Below are 12,361 nucleotides of genomic sequence, written 5' to 3' on the forward strand. Positions count from 1 at the left end.
GTAAACCATTACGTACCGACGGACTGACAACTCTCCGCGAACTGCTCCTAGTATTTGGAGGATGTCAGCAGCCATTTCGACGGACCAGCCAAGGCCTATTGGAAATTAAAATGCTTTCAAAAGTGTAAATAACGCTTACTTTTTGAAAATAATGATGAACTATTGAATCGGAAGATAAAAAAAACTATTATAAACATTTCAGAAGTTAGGTTTTTTCGAATTTCAAACCTAAACGCGTGTACGCTAGTATTTCTAGCCATAAAACTAACCAACTATTTAGCCAACGGAAACATTAGGAAGGTACGAGTTTCCTGTTCGGAAACTTCCTATTTCGCAATCATTCCACGACAGACTATCATTAACCAAATTTGTTATGTGCCATACTTATGTTTATTATGGTACTTATGCTATTACCATTAGCATCTACAGTTTTTATGGAAAGGGAACATCGAAGAGCTTGAGGGAAGAGAACTCGTACAGTAAGAAACCGGACTCAACGTCGAATAATTTGGTTGAATATTATTAGGGGATAAATCCGATCCCGTCAGCTGATCAAATTCCAAAAAATATATCGAATATTCATTAATTTATATAATATTTCGTAAATTTTGCAATAAAAGAAATGAAGCTTTGTTTTCATAGCGCCTTTTTCATTTTGTTTGGGTAAACTATTTTTAGTTGGATAATATTTTTTTGGTTTTACATACACATCATAACTTTTTACAATAAATCAGATTATAATTGCTCATCATCTTAGCGAAAAGATGATTTAAATCATATTTAATTAATCGTGTGAGAAATGCATTTGCGATCCGAACGAAACTTATCCTCTCCAACAATAGTTGTGAATTTCCAATTATAAAATTAATATATTTTGAAATATACTATTTAAGTTACTTATTTCCTATTCACTATTTCGAAGATACTAAACCAGAAACTAATGTACAAAATAGAGTGAACAAAATTCATAACCACTTGCCCTCTATCCTACCTTAAAAATTCCATTTGACAAGTAAATTTTGCAAAATTGTGCCTTGAGGTGCACTGTACCGAAATTCTAATCAATCGAGGTTCATGAAGCTTTAATGTCACGTCTACGACGCGATGAGGCTTCAGATTTTAACCATTTTCCTCTTGGTTCGAAATTCTATCGATTGTCTTGTAATAAAGATTTTATCTTTCATTAAAAAACATAACCTTACAAATGCTTTGACGAAAGGAATTCGTAGAAATTTCGCAAAGGGAACGTTTCTCCATAGGAAAATGTATCTTTTTATTTTCCATATAAAATAGATTAAAAATATATGAAATTATATATTTCGTTGAAAATTGATTTTCTCACCATAATGAAGAAATTATTGGTAGAACCAGAAGTTTATATTCAATTCAATTAAGTTTATTAATTCACGGAAATTCTCAGAGATATACAAAACAGCGTGTTGTGGGCTTACAAGTTGTTAGTCAACTTGCGTCTTAGAGGTTTAGCGGGAAATTCACGTTAATTTGAATCTTGAAGGTACTTATTTCATATTTATGGTGTAAAGGAATACTTCTTTTGTATGAGATATATTATTAACTACTGTTAGTATTTACTTTTCGGCCAACACCTTAAATTATTAAGAAATAAGGGTTTGAATTAGTGTTGGAAGTCGAAAAATTTTTCGAGCTGAAAATTTTCCGGTAAATGACCGAGGCCTTTTTTTCCGGAAAAAATAAAAAAGTTTTCATTATATGATTAGTCTAATATTGTTTGCAAATTTAAATAAAGCGGCATTTTCGCCTCATTTTTTTATAATCTAAAAGTAAAACTAAACCTCTAGAGTAGTTTATTATTAGACATTTTATATCGATAAAAAGATAAAATATTAAAAACCCTTAAAAATTAATTTATGTTTCAATTTTTAATTTTTCCAATTTTCCGGAAGATTTTGCGCAATTCGGAAAATTATTCGGAAAATTTTCCGCATTTTATTTTTCCGGAAAATTAACAACTCTAGTTTACGGTACCTAACATTTTTTTTTCAATATTGCAAAACTACTTCTAAAAGTAGACCACAAGACAGATTTTTTGAACAAGCACTCGAAATTCGGGGCTGTAAATTATATTAATTGCCATACCGTTATGAAGTTTAGAATTAATAAATTATATGTTATGTTGAATACCAATGGTATAAAGAGTATTGGTACGATCAATTTTCACAGATGAAGAAATGTCAGGACTAAAATTAATATGACGTTTTTTTTGTGATTTCAGACGAGATGCGTGATATTCCGATCTAAGCAGGGTTAACATATCACGCCTAGCGAAACACTGAAGGTGCTTTTGGAATGCGGTGGTGAGTAGATATTTTTATCGATTGCTTTCGCTATTTGGGGAAACCCCTCTTCGAGCAAGGACGAAGCGCCACGCCACCTAGCGTTCGTACGGCCGATCGCGGTATTATAGATTTTTTTTATATTTCAATTCTATCGTTTATTCACGAGAAATTTATACATTCAAGACTAGTTTTTCAGTTAAATATTTTAATCCAAATTTGTAATAAAAGTAATGCGTCGAAATTAACGTCATATAAAATCAAATTTGGAGCCTGCAATGCGTTTAAAATAAAGTCTTTTAATTCATTATAATAACACGGTTTGCACACCTTTATAATATTAAAATCGGTGAAATTTAAAATTTTGAAAGTGTTAGTTTAGCGCATTTATTTCTAACATATGTGACACATAATCGTACATTTGTATATAATACAAAATCGATATTACGTACCCCAATCGATTATACTTCGCGTTCAATATATTTACTAAATTAAAATCACAATTTTATTATGGTTCGCTTAAATGAATGATTAGCAAATCATAGTACCGAAATATTTTACACACATTTATTTTTAAATAAAATCGTAAAGGAGGAGGCTATAGTAGCTACCGACAGATGGCGGGAAACGCTTAGCGCAACGTTCGCTGGTCGATACTGTTTTCCAGTAAAACGTCTAGAGGGCGACACCGTCCGAGTGCGGGGGCCGTTATCGATTCGGGTTTGGGATAGAGTCCGACGCCGGCTTTTCCCTTATTTTCGGCACGCCGCCGCCGATAGGTGATTTTTTAGGCGCGCCACGCCGCCGCCGCCGACGTTTCTTCGGCGCGACGCCGTACTATTTTACTATTTTTTTAAAAAATCCCAGGGCTCTTACTCTAGTCATTATAATTATTGTTCAATGAATGATTTCTAGCAGAAATTCTATGAAAGAGTATAAACCTTAATCCAACTAAGTCACGAAAAATATTGTTTATACACGACAATTATAATATAGAGTAATGGCACTGTGACGTTCTAGTACGTCACCCATGCTCTTTCCTATAGATAAAAAATTTGCGACCAAAATGGCGGCCATGACCAAAGCTACGGAGTGCTACTACTCTATTGTCAATGAGTATGTTAGTCACTATTGATAGTAGTCTGGCAATGTAGTGGGTGGAAAAATGTGATTTTTTAGTACCTGATTTTTATTTTGCTTTCTAAAAATATAAGATATATTATGTTATTTCTAAAAATATAAGAGATATGTTATTTCTGTATTTCTTTTCAAATAAAGAAATATATTTTAGTTTCTGGTCTCTCTTGGTGTATTTACTGTATTATATTTTTTTACATGTTTAAATGATTTCGCTGCAGTGGTGGATATAGAAAAACTCAAAGGGGGCGCTAACTGACATTTTGAGAAACGAGTGTAATAACATAAAATCAAATCACATGCAAATCTTATACGTCAAAAGCCGCCGTCGCTGGTTAAATTATCCTTACGCCGCCGCCGTTGAAAATTTGTCGGCGCGCCGCCGCCGAAGGCTCTAAAAATGAGACACGCCGCCGCTGATCATTTTTACATCGGCGTGGGAACCTAGTTTGGGATGCGCCGTAATTAAATCGTTATTCCGCTCGTAATGACGAAATGAAGTTAGGCTCGTTAGGACTTCAATTTCTATTCGATGTTTGGCTCGTTGTCGGAAAATTAAAAGAGCGACGACTCATTTTCGTCGGCGACAATAGAGGGAGCGATAAACGCGTCGCGAAACAAATTAATAGCTCCCGGAGCAGCTCTACCCGTAATTTGATTGGACATTTTGTGATCCGTACGCTTAGCCTAATGATAGTGATCCGAACGCCGTTATTTATCTCTACCTCCGCCTCCAACAATGAAAAATTATAGCTCGACTTATAATTTGCGGTTTTGCCTGAGTTTCGTATCTAATAATGGAAACATTATTCTGTCGTATTTTATTATACGCTGTTTTTCCAGCGCAGTTCGAGCCCTAAATTGAACATTTTAATACCTATTTTTAATAACTTCATCGAGGTCAGCTTTTTCCGAACTTTAATCTCTAATATATCTAAATGTATAAATAGGATTTTGTCATTCGTGCCGAGCTGTACATAGGGTTCAATACTTCTTTCCATAAAATTATCCTCGACTGTCTCGCCTCCTGTCGAACAATGCTGCCAGAACTTTGACAGCAGCTTGGGCAGTATAATGGAAAACTGGTTCTATATTTGAAATTGACGGGGAGTTTATAGAAAAATATATTCTTTTAGAAATTTTAGAAATTACAATAGATTAGATATTTCAATATATTTTGGTCATAAAATGTATAGTATCATAAATGAAATTGCGTTACCTATATGTGTATTAATAATAATAACAATCATCAGCTAGGCTAATACCCAAGGCACCACCTTAGGCCTAAGTCATCATGCGACTTTTGAAGCCATTAAAAATGGTTGAAACATCATCCATTTATTTAAATGTAGTTTTAAATAAAAATACTGTCTATTAATAGTATTATTTCAATTACTAGCGTTATCATAAGTAACATAATAGTTAAAAGTATAACAATTAACAAACATTATCACCTGATTTTCATAGTTATTGCCCAATAAAAGTTTAGTTCAACATAAGCCGCGTTCACACCTACCCTCGGGAACGATGCGAGTTTGAATTCCGTCGTGTGAACAGTGACCGTTGCGCGTCGCAGCGGGTTTTTTTTTTTTTTGAGAGTAACACGCAAAGTGATGCCGGCTAAAAGCCTTAGACACCAACTCGTCACAGCGTTTTAGATCACTTCGGCTGAGCCACTTCGTCGACCAGTTTGGCAGCGATTCGTGACGTCATCGAGTCTGTTTTTTGTTCTTTAATTTTTAAGAAAATCGACAATCGTGGATTTTTTGCGCCTAATAAAATTTTTATTAATATTTTACAAGAAAATAATCTTCCAGCTTTTTGCATATTTAAATACAAAAAAATTCTTCCGACTGCATTCATTTTTAATTAAATGGTTTTAAAACGTGACTCAACTGCGTTGGCTATACTACGCGTGCCCAATTTTCTTCAAAACTCACTGGAAATCAAACGTGTGAACATACAGATTTCCAAACGCTACGAACCGCAGCGAAATCGAAACGAGGCAAAACTTTTCCGAGTATACGCGTGAACGTGGCTATTGAGACCCCTAGTGTCGAAATATGGACAAGGATAAATAATTTACAACCAAAGAATACTACTTAGTTTGGTTGCAAGTCCAAATCGGAGCTAGGCAAGAGTGCCAATGTCATTTTCCTATTCATAAAAAGTTACGTAAGTTATTTTGGTAAATGAGAATTTCGTGGTTTTACCATAGCGTAATAACCGTTTTGTTTATACTGTGGTCACCGATATACACAGCGGCAAAAAGGAGTAATTTTACCGCAGTTTACTCAATTTAAGGAATATTCCCATTATTCGAATAACCTCTCCCGATCAGTATAGAACATTAAAGCAAAATGTTTATCCTAAATCGCGATACATCCATTCGAAAGTCAAAGGTTGAAAAGGAACAGCGTGTAATTTCTTCGTAGTTAGAATGTAATGGTATACGAAACTTTCGGTAGGGCGGCTTACGCTCCAAATAGCTTCGTTGTCAAAGTTGGCGTCGTATTTTCTCTCTTCGTAATATCCAATATTGTTTCACGCATTGCAGACTTCCGTTTTCCCCTTAATGTCCCCGGAACATAATACTCGCTAGTAAATAAAGATATTTGTAAAGCAAATAAGGGCCGCGAGTAAGCGGCGAAATCAGCGGAGCGAGGGTAGGCCAACTGTCGTCTTCCCCTTTAGTTTATTCGGCGGGCTCTCTCTTTCTGTCCGCTTTTCCTGTCTCATTATTCGTCGGGGAAGCTGAGGGTCCCTTTCCCTTCCACCCTCCGCTGGTCTGACAGTCCCTCGAATTTGTAGCACGTGAAGAATAATCAGATCCATTTATACGAATTATCCTCCTCCGTATTGTATTTTTATTATCCGGCTTCCTTCTTTTCCGGCTCCGTTCATCGACTGCGAATCGATGCGGCTCCGAATCGCTCCGCCGCGAATGACGAAAAGTTCCGACAGTTCGATAGCGCGCGCCCGAATCCGACATCGTTTAAATGTTCGTAGATTAAAAAAGCGGGCTCGCGAATTATTCCGTCGGGAGGCGCTTTCTTCCCGCGGAGAGAACTAACTCTTATCTGATGACCCCAATACCCATTTTTACGCTGAAAAGTGAAAATCGAACGTTTAGTTTGCCTCTTTACGTCTAAAAATGGAAGGAAAATGTACCGTCCTTTTTTCGCAGTTCGTATTGAAATGATCATTTTCCCACGCGAAAAGTTCAATTCGTAGTAGAATCGATCGGAATAGTTTTCTAGAAAGTACAACTCGTTGAAACTACGTCTTAAATATCACGAGTTAAAATTTCCAAAAATATACCACCAATTAAAGCAGAGGATAAATTTGGAAATTTACGAGGCAAACAGCGATACTTACTGTAACTTAGAATATCAAATTAAATTACGGATTCTTCGCTTATAAAGTCACTTTCCCAAATTTACGTGTCCAAAACTAAAATTTGCCTCGCTTCGAATAATCGATACTACGTCACATTTTAAGTTTCAGTTGGGAAAAATCCAATTTGTTTAATCAGAAATATTTTGAGTTAACGGAGAAAATGTCTCGTTTGACTCGAAATTCCCGGAAAAAAAACCACGCCTTTTCGTTACGGCCGCGTAGGCGGAGACTTTCTGCTGGAAATCCTGGGGCTTCACATAAACAGAATAGCTTAAAGTGTTGGTTGAACGAAAAGTCGATAGTAATCAAATTGAACGAATGAGTGCTTGTTTTGAAGCCCTGGAATTTCTATTTCAAAAAGGGCCAAATGTTGTCGAAACAAAGTTTCAAGCCTAAGTGTACTAATTTTGGGTCCGAAACTGACCCTTTTCGCTCCTCAAAATCCAAATATTTTGGGCGAATTTTTCTTATCCGTAGCACGAGCAAATCGAAGCTATAGTTTTATTCGGAAAGTAGAAGGAACTGAATTGGAGGTATTCTGTTTACTTGTAGAAGTTTTCAAACCCGAGATTTTTAATCATAATATAAGGCTTATTATCGAAATAAAAAATTGTTTGTTTACGCGCGCTTCGCGAAGAACCTTCGGTTTCATATCATTTTTCTACTACGTAGCCTTGTGTATGCCTATTTCAATAGGTGTTTCTATGAAATACGGGAGGTCATGTGATAATGTTTTGTCTACGTCACTTAGCTCTAGCTCTTGAAGGTAGATAGCACGCTCTGAAGTCGCGAGACCTTTCGGAATTTGAAACCCGCGTGCAAAACTCGCGCGCAAGTAAAGCACTGAAATAACTGGCGCTCGTGACGTAGATAAAAACATTTATTATACTTCTATTTTTTAACGGTTTTATTTTATAGAAACACCTATTACTATTGACGGCTTTTAAAATTCATTTTGCACGTGAAAATACCTCTACCTGTAGTGTCGCGCGCTAAAACGTCATTTAAAAATCCGTCAATAGCGTAGGATTTTTCCTGGTTGTTAAAGCAACCTACTTTTAATCCCAGATGTAAAGAAATGTATTACAGACAATTAGCCAATGATACGCATTTTCTGACGTCACGGGTGCCGAAAATAATTTTACAAGTCTGGAAATTCGCCGAAAAACTCGATTCCCACCATTTTGACTTCTTTTTATAATAATTCAAAGACCGCTTAACCGATTTTGATGAAATTTTTTGTACTTGCTATAAAATGTTTGCTCTAAAATTTCGTGCAACCAACACTTTAACCGAAGTAAAATTTTCGTGGTTTGTCGAATTGAAACATGGTGGGGGTATTGACGAGAGTTGTTGTTGACGAACGGCGTTTTCCATTTAGTCGCTTTAATTACGGCTAATCTAAATATGAAAAACAATACGACGTGGCACGCCTATCTATCTCTACGCGAAAAGGGAGTGGGTGCGAGGAACAATAACGAACAACGGCGCTCGCTATTGATCGGCGGCCGCTATTTGCCTGGCCTGGAAATTCTTTTTTCCCGCCTTTGTTTTTCGTTTTAGGAAAATTGAAAAAAAAAAACAACAACGCGCTTGTCACAATGCTGTCATTAGGAGAAGCCATTTTCTTAGAAGCAGCCTCATTTCCTCGGCCGACCATGGCCGAAACAATTGTTGCATCCTCGACACGCGAGACCCGATCCTCCCAACCTAAACACTTTTTGACTTTCGCGGGCCTCTACGAATAAGCGCTAGATATTCTCTTTTCATTAAAAACCGTCGTTATATTTTTGCCCGTTTACATTTTACGAAAACGTTGCCTATAGATTGTTATGTCACGCGAAATTGTTGCCATCTGAAACCTCCACGAAGAATAATCGATTTTAGCCGACCAAGGGTATACCCGTTCGCGAGTACGTAAGTAAGTAATATTATTTTTCGAATAACTTCAGTCGGTCAATGCTTGTTCCCGATTAGAAGGAACCGGTGCCGCCACCTATCGGTTTGCGGAGGACCTGCCAGAAGCCGAACGGGGGGGGGGGGGGGGTCGGGGGAAGTTACTAATGGAGAATCGATGATGTGCCTTCGCTGAAATATCTCCTTCTATTCTTTCGCTTTCATGAATCACAATTTTGAGAGCACCCTTCGTTATTAAAGGGCCGATATTAAGGTTCATTTCGGAGGCGTCTATTATAGGTTTTTGGCGCCCCCTCGCGCCCTCCTCCTTCGACAATATTGCTTTTGTAGCGAAATGGAGCTTATTAGCTCGCTCACGAATTGATCGGACATATTTTGTTCCGAATCCCCGAGTTTGTTTAGCCGCTATAGGCGCCCCTCCCAACCGCGCCTACGCCTACACCCCTCCTTCCCTCCGATGATAAAGTTCTGGCCCCAAACTTCGTATTTTTTTAACCAAATTTTTTTCTCAAAGGGTCAACGGGTACGCCAGGTCGAAGCTGTCATTTTTAGGGGAAGCAATTTGAATATCCTAACTTGATATAAGTTCCGTGTTTCCGAATATTTAAAACGTTGGCCCACTTCTCGGGGACGTGTTGGTGGAACGTGACACCACTCGAGACAAGCGGCCCAGCGTCACTGACGCCTTTCGTAATTAGCCTCGCCAAACCTCGTCAACTATTACATTTTCAAATTCTAATTCTTCAGTCCTAGTTTTTTATACAAATTTAGAATGACTAAGACAAATATTTATAGGATAAAAATCTGACTTACATAAAAAATATTTTGAAATGTTACGTTAATAATTAGAATAGATGAGCAAACTCCTGTAAACCCACGCGTCTGGGAGGCAAATAACGGCGTGGCTCATTTTAGGAGGACGACCACCTCTCCCCCATCGGGTGACTGTCATACTTCCGCCACGGGTGTCTGATCCCTATCCCTTAGTATCTCTCTGTTGGCGTGACTCTAGCCGAGACGAGCGGACTTAGGGCCCGTTGCAAAAGTCTGCTTTGCTAGAATCACACATGTTTAGAGGTCGGCGAAACAAATTAACCGCAAAAATTTCAATTAATCATTTAAATTAGTATTATTTGATTTATACGAATAAATTATACGATTAAACAACGATTTAACGTGCAAAATTAATCATTTTTTTCGAATATTTCTGAATAATTCTCGGTTATGGATAAATATAAACAATCGTATAATTTCTTATTCAAACGCCGACCTCTACACATGTTAAATTCTATGAGCTAGCACCTTGGCTAGGGCTTTTGCAACAGGCCCTAAATTGTCCCACCAGCTCTATATGAATGTGTGTGTGAATTTGCAGCCATGTAAGAGTGAATGGTGTGTGGTTATTACTATGGCGGCGATAGATTTTATACGCGTCGAAAATAAAATATTGAAATAGTCGAAATAATTATAGATGCTATGAAGGTTGCTTGTAGACCTTAAGACCCTAAAGCTGTTGTTGTTCGGGAAATGAGGCCCCTTCGTCAAGCAGTACCCTTATCTTTCAGGCGCACAGTGGGGCCCAAGATCATTAAAGTTGTCCAAAACTAAAAAAAAAAATGGCCATTAAAATTTAAAAAAATATAATTTAAGATCTCGTGCATCATTTTCGGAAAAACAAATCACGGAAGAAGAGCTCTGCTCATTTCCAGACAAGTCTAAACATGTATAAGCTCGTAGATTAAATTAATTGCAAAACTGTTGCTGTCGTGCATAGCACAAATCTTCACTTGTTACTACTCGCGATTGCTATAACTCACTGCGACTTTAGCTATATTTTCTGAAAATATAAAAATCTGCCTTCGATATGAAGCATTTACTAACAGACTAGTCCACTTTTTTAGAACTTTTGTGAGCCATAGTGTTTTACAGTGTTAATTAAAAATGAAAGTATTGATAGGTTAAAATTTCAATTTAGATTATATAGTCAATATTAAAGCAAAACATGTTTGTGGTTCTCACTTTAATCTTAATTACTTGTATTCGTAGAATTCAAAAAGAAAAATGGCACATATTTGCCCCTTTATAAAAAAACACACGATTCCCACGTTTTTCCATAAAATACGTTATGCTGGAAATATATTTAGGGCTTAGTTATAAAAAGCATAAAAATTAAAAAAAAATATTTATTCTGTGTGGTAGAACATAAAAAAATATTAATATATTTTTGCCAAAAATTCATTAATTTTACCTCACTGTGAGACGTTAATTATATAAGGTCGCTTATTTCTAAACGTTAAGGCAAACAATTCCCCTCTGGCTGTAACAGTGATAGCCTCTTTTTCGTAGTTTACATATTTATATTTCTAATCCAAGAAAGTCTGCCAAGGCTATTAAATTCTTAAATTGGGCTTTGACCGTTTGGCAAACCATTGTTTGTTTTCGGTTTTCCGACGTGCCGTAAAAAATGACGCCATACAGTATTGAGATGTTACCTTCTAAACAGGGTTGGCAAAAACAGGTTTTTGCCGGCACATGTGGGAAAAACTGGTAAAAACCGGAAAAAATGGATAAAACGGGAAAAAAGTGGAAAACAATTCTTTTCATGCTAAATTAATCATTGATATATCTATTAAGTGACTAATTTGGTCATTGCAAATAGGTGAGATGAAAAAAAGGGCAGAAGAAGATTGAATAGAATAGAAGAATATACTGCTTTTATTATTTGTTGTTATTGTAGTTGTTACTGTAATTGTGTTTATATTTGTTGGGGATTTAAATGTATTGTAATATAAATGGGGTATAGAAATATGGTTTTGATTAAGTATTGTTTATCGTAGTACAACATATTATTTTATCTTGTGTTTCCGTTGTTTAAATAAATTAATAATAAAATAATAATCAGCTAGGCTAATACCCAAGTCACTACCTTAGACCCTAGTCATCTAGCGACTTTTAATGCCATTAATTCAGGTGGCCGGGTTACAATGCGTAGGAGGGTGGTGGCAAGCCTTTCATCCCACGCGAGCCAACAGCTCCCTACACTAACTATTACCGTTAACCTCTATAAGTTTTTAAGGAAAGGGGAAACCCAAGAACTCGAGGGAAAACCTCTTTAACCAGTGGGGAGGGAACTTGAAAACTTGTTCTTGAGGAGTTTATTCATATTACGATAACCTTATTTTTTTAGTAGCGCTGGGCATAGTGAGTTCAACATAAACCATCACCTAATTATTAATTTGGTATACCGTTGACCTAACGGTTTCCATGACTGATAATAGAGCGTTCTATAAAATCGGCCCAAAACCGGCCAAACTTTTCATACAGACTAGTTCAGCAGGACTAACAACATTTTGTTATTTTTTGGTTTAAGAGAATTCGGCTTATTTCCTGTCTGTATATGAATATTTTAGAGACGTACCTTTTAGGAGTTGTAGGAGGGGCCCTAGGTGTTGAAGTATGTATGAGGTTAAGAATATTTTCATGATCTAAGTTTCTTTTTAAACCCGTGGATTTGGGACTAGTATTTTGCTTATTTGCCATCATACATTTATTGCAAAAATAATTTAAAATAAGAAAAACGGCGCGCAAAGCCG

The 12,361-nt window shown here is 36.6% G+C and overlaps 2 protein-coding genes across 7 annotated transcripts in view; one reads left to right on the plus strand and one right to left on the minus strand.

The window, feature by feature from the left end:
- LOC149947956 (tyrosine-protein phosphatase Lar-like) overlaps positions 1-12,361 on the plus strand; it is a 250,398-nt gene that overhangs the window by 109,639 nt on the left and 128,398 nt on the right. For all 6 annotated transcript variants that reach the window (XM_090172417.1, XM_090172421.1, XM_090172419.1 and 3 more), the window contains exon 3: positions 2,255-2,336. The gene's annotated coding sequence lies outside the window, so the exon portion shown is untranslated. The remainder of the gene's footprint in view (positions 1-2,254; positions 2,337-12,361) is intronic.
- The window catches only part of LOC149947957 (uncharacterized), a 534,917-nt gene that overhangs the window by 81,963 nt on the left and 440,593 nt on the right, over positions 1-12,361 (minus strand). The gene's annotated exons all lie outside the window — the stretch shown is intronic.

The sequence above is a fragment of the Leiobunum rupestre genome, chromosome 4 (genome assembly GCF_980474605.1).
Source record: "Leiobunum rupestre chromosome 4, qqLeiRupe1.1.hap1, whole genome shotgun sequence".
NCBI classification, from domain to species: domain Eukaryota; kingdom Metazoa; phylum Arthropoda; class Arachnida; order Opiliones; family Sclerosomatidae; genus Leiobunum; species Leiobunum rupestre.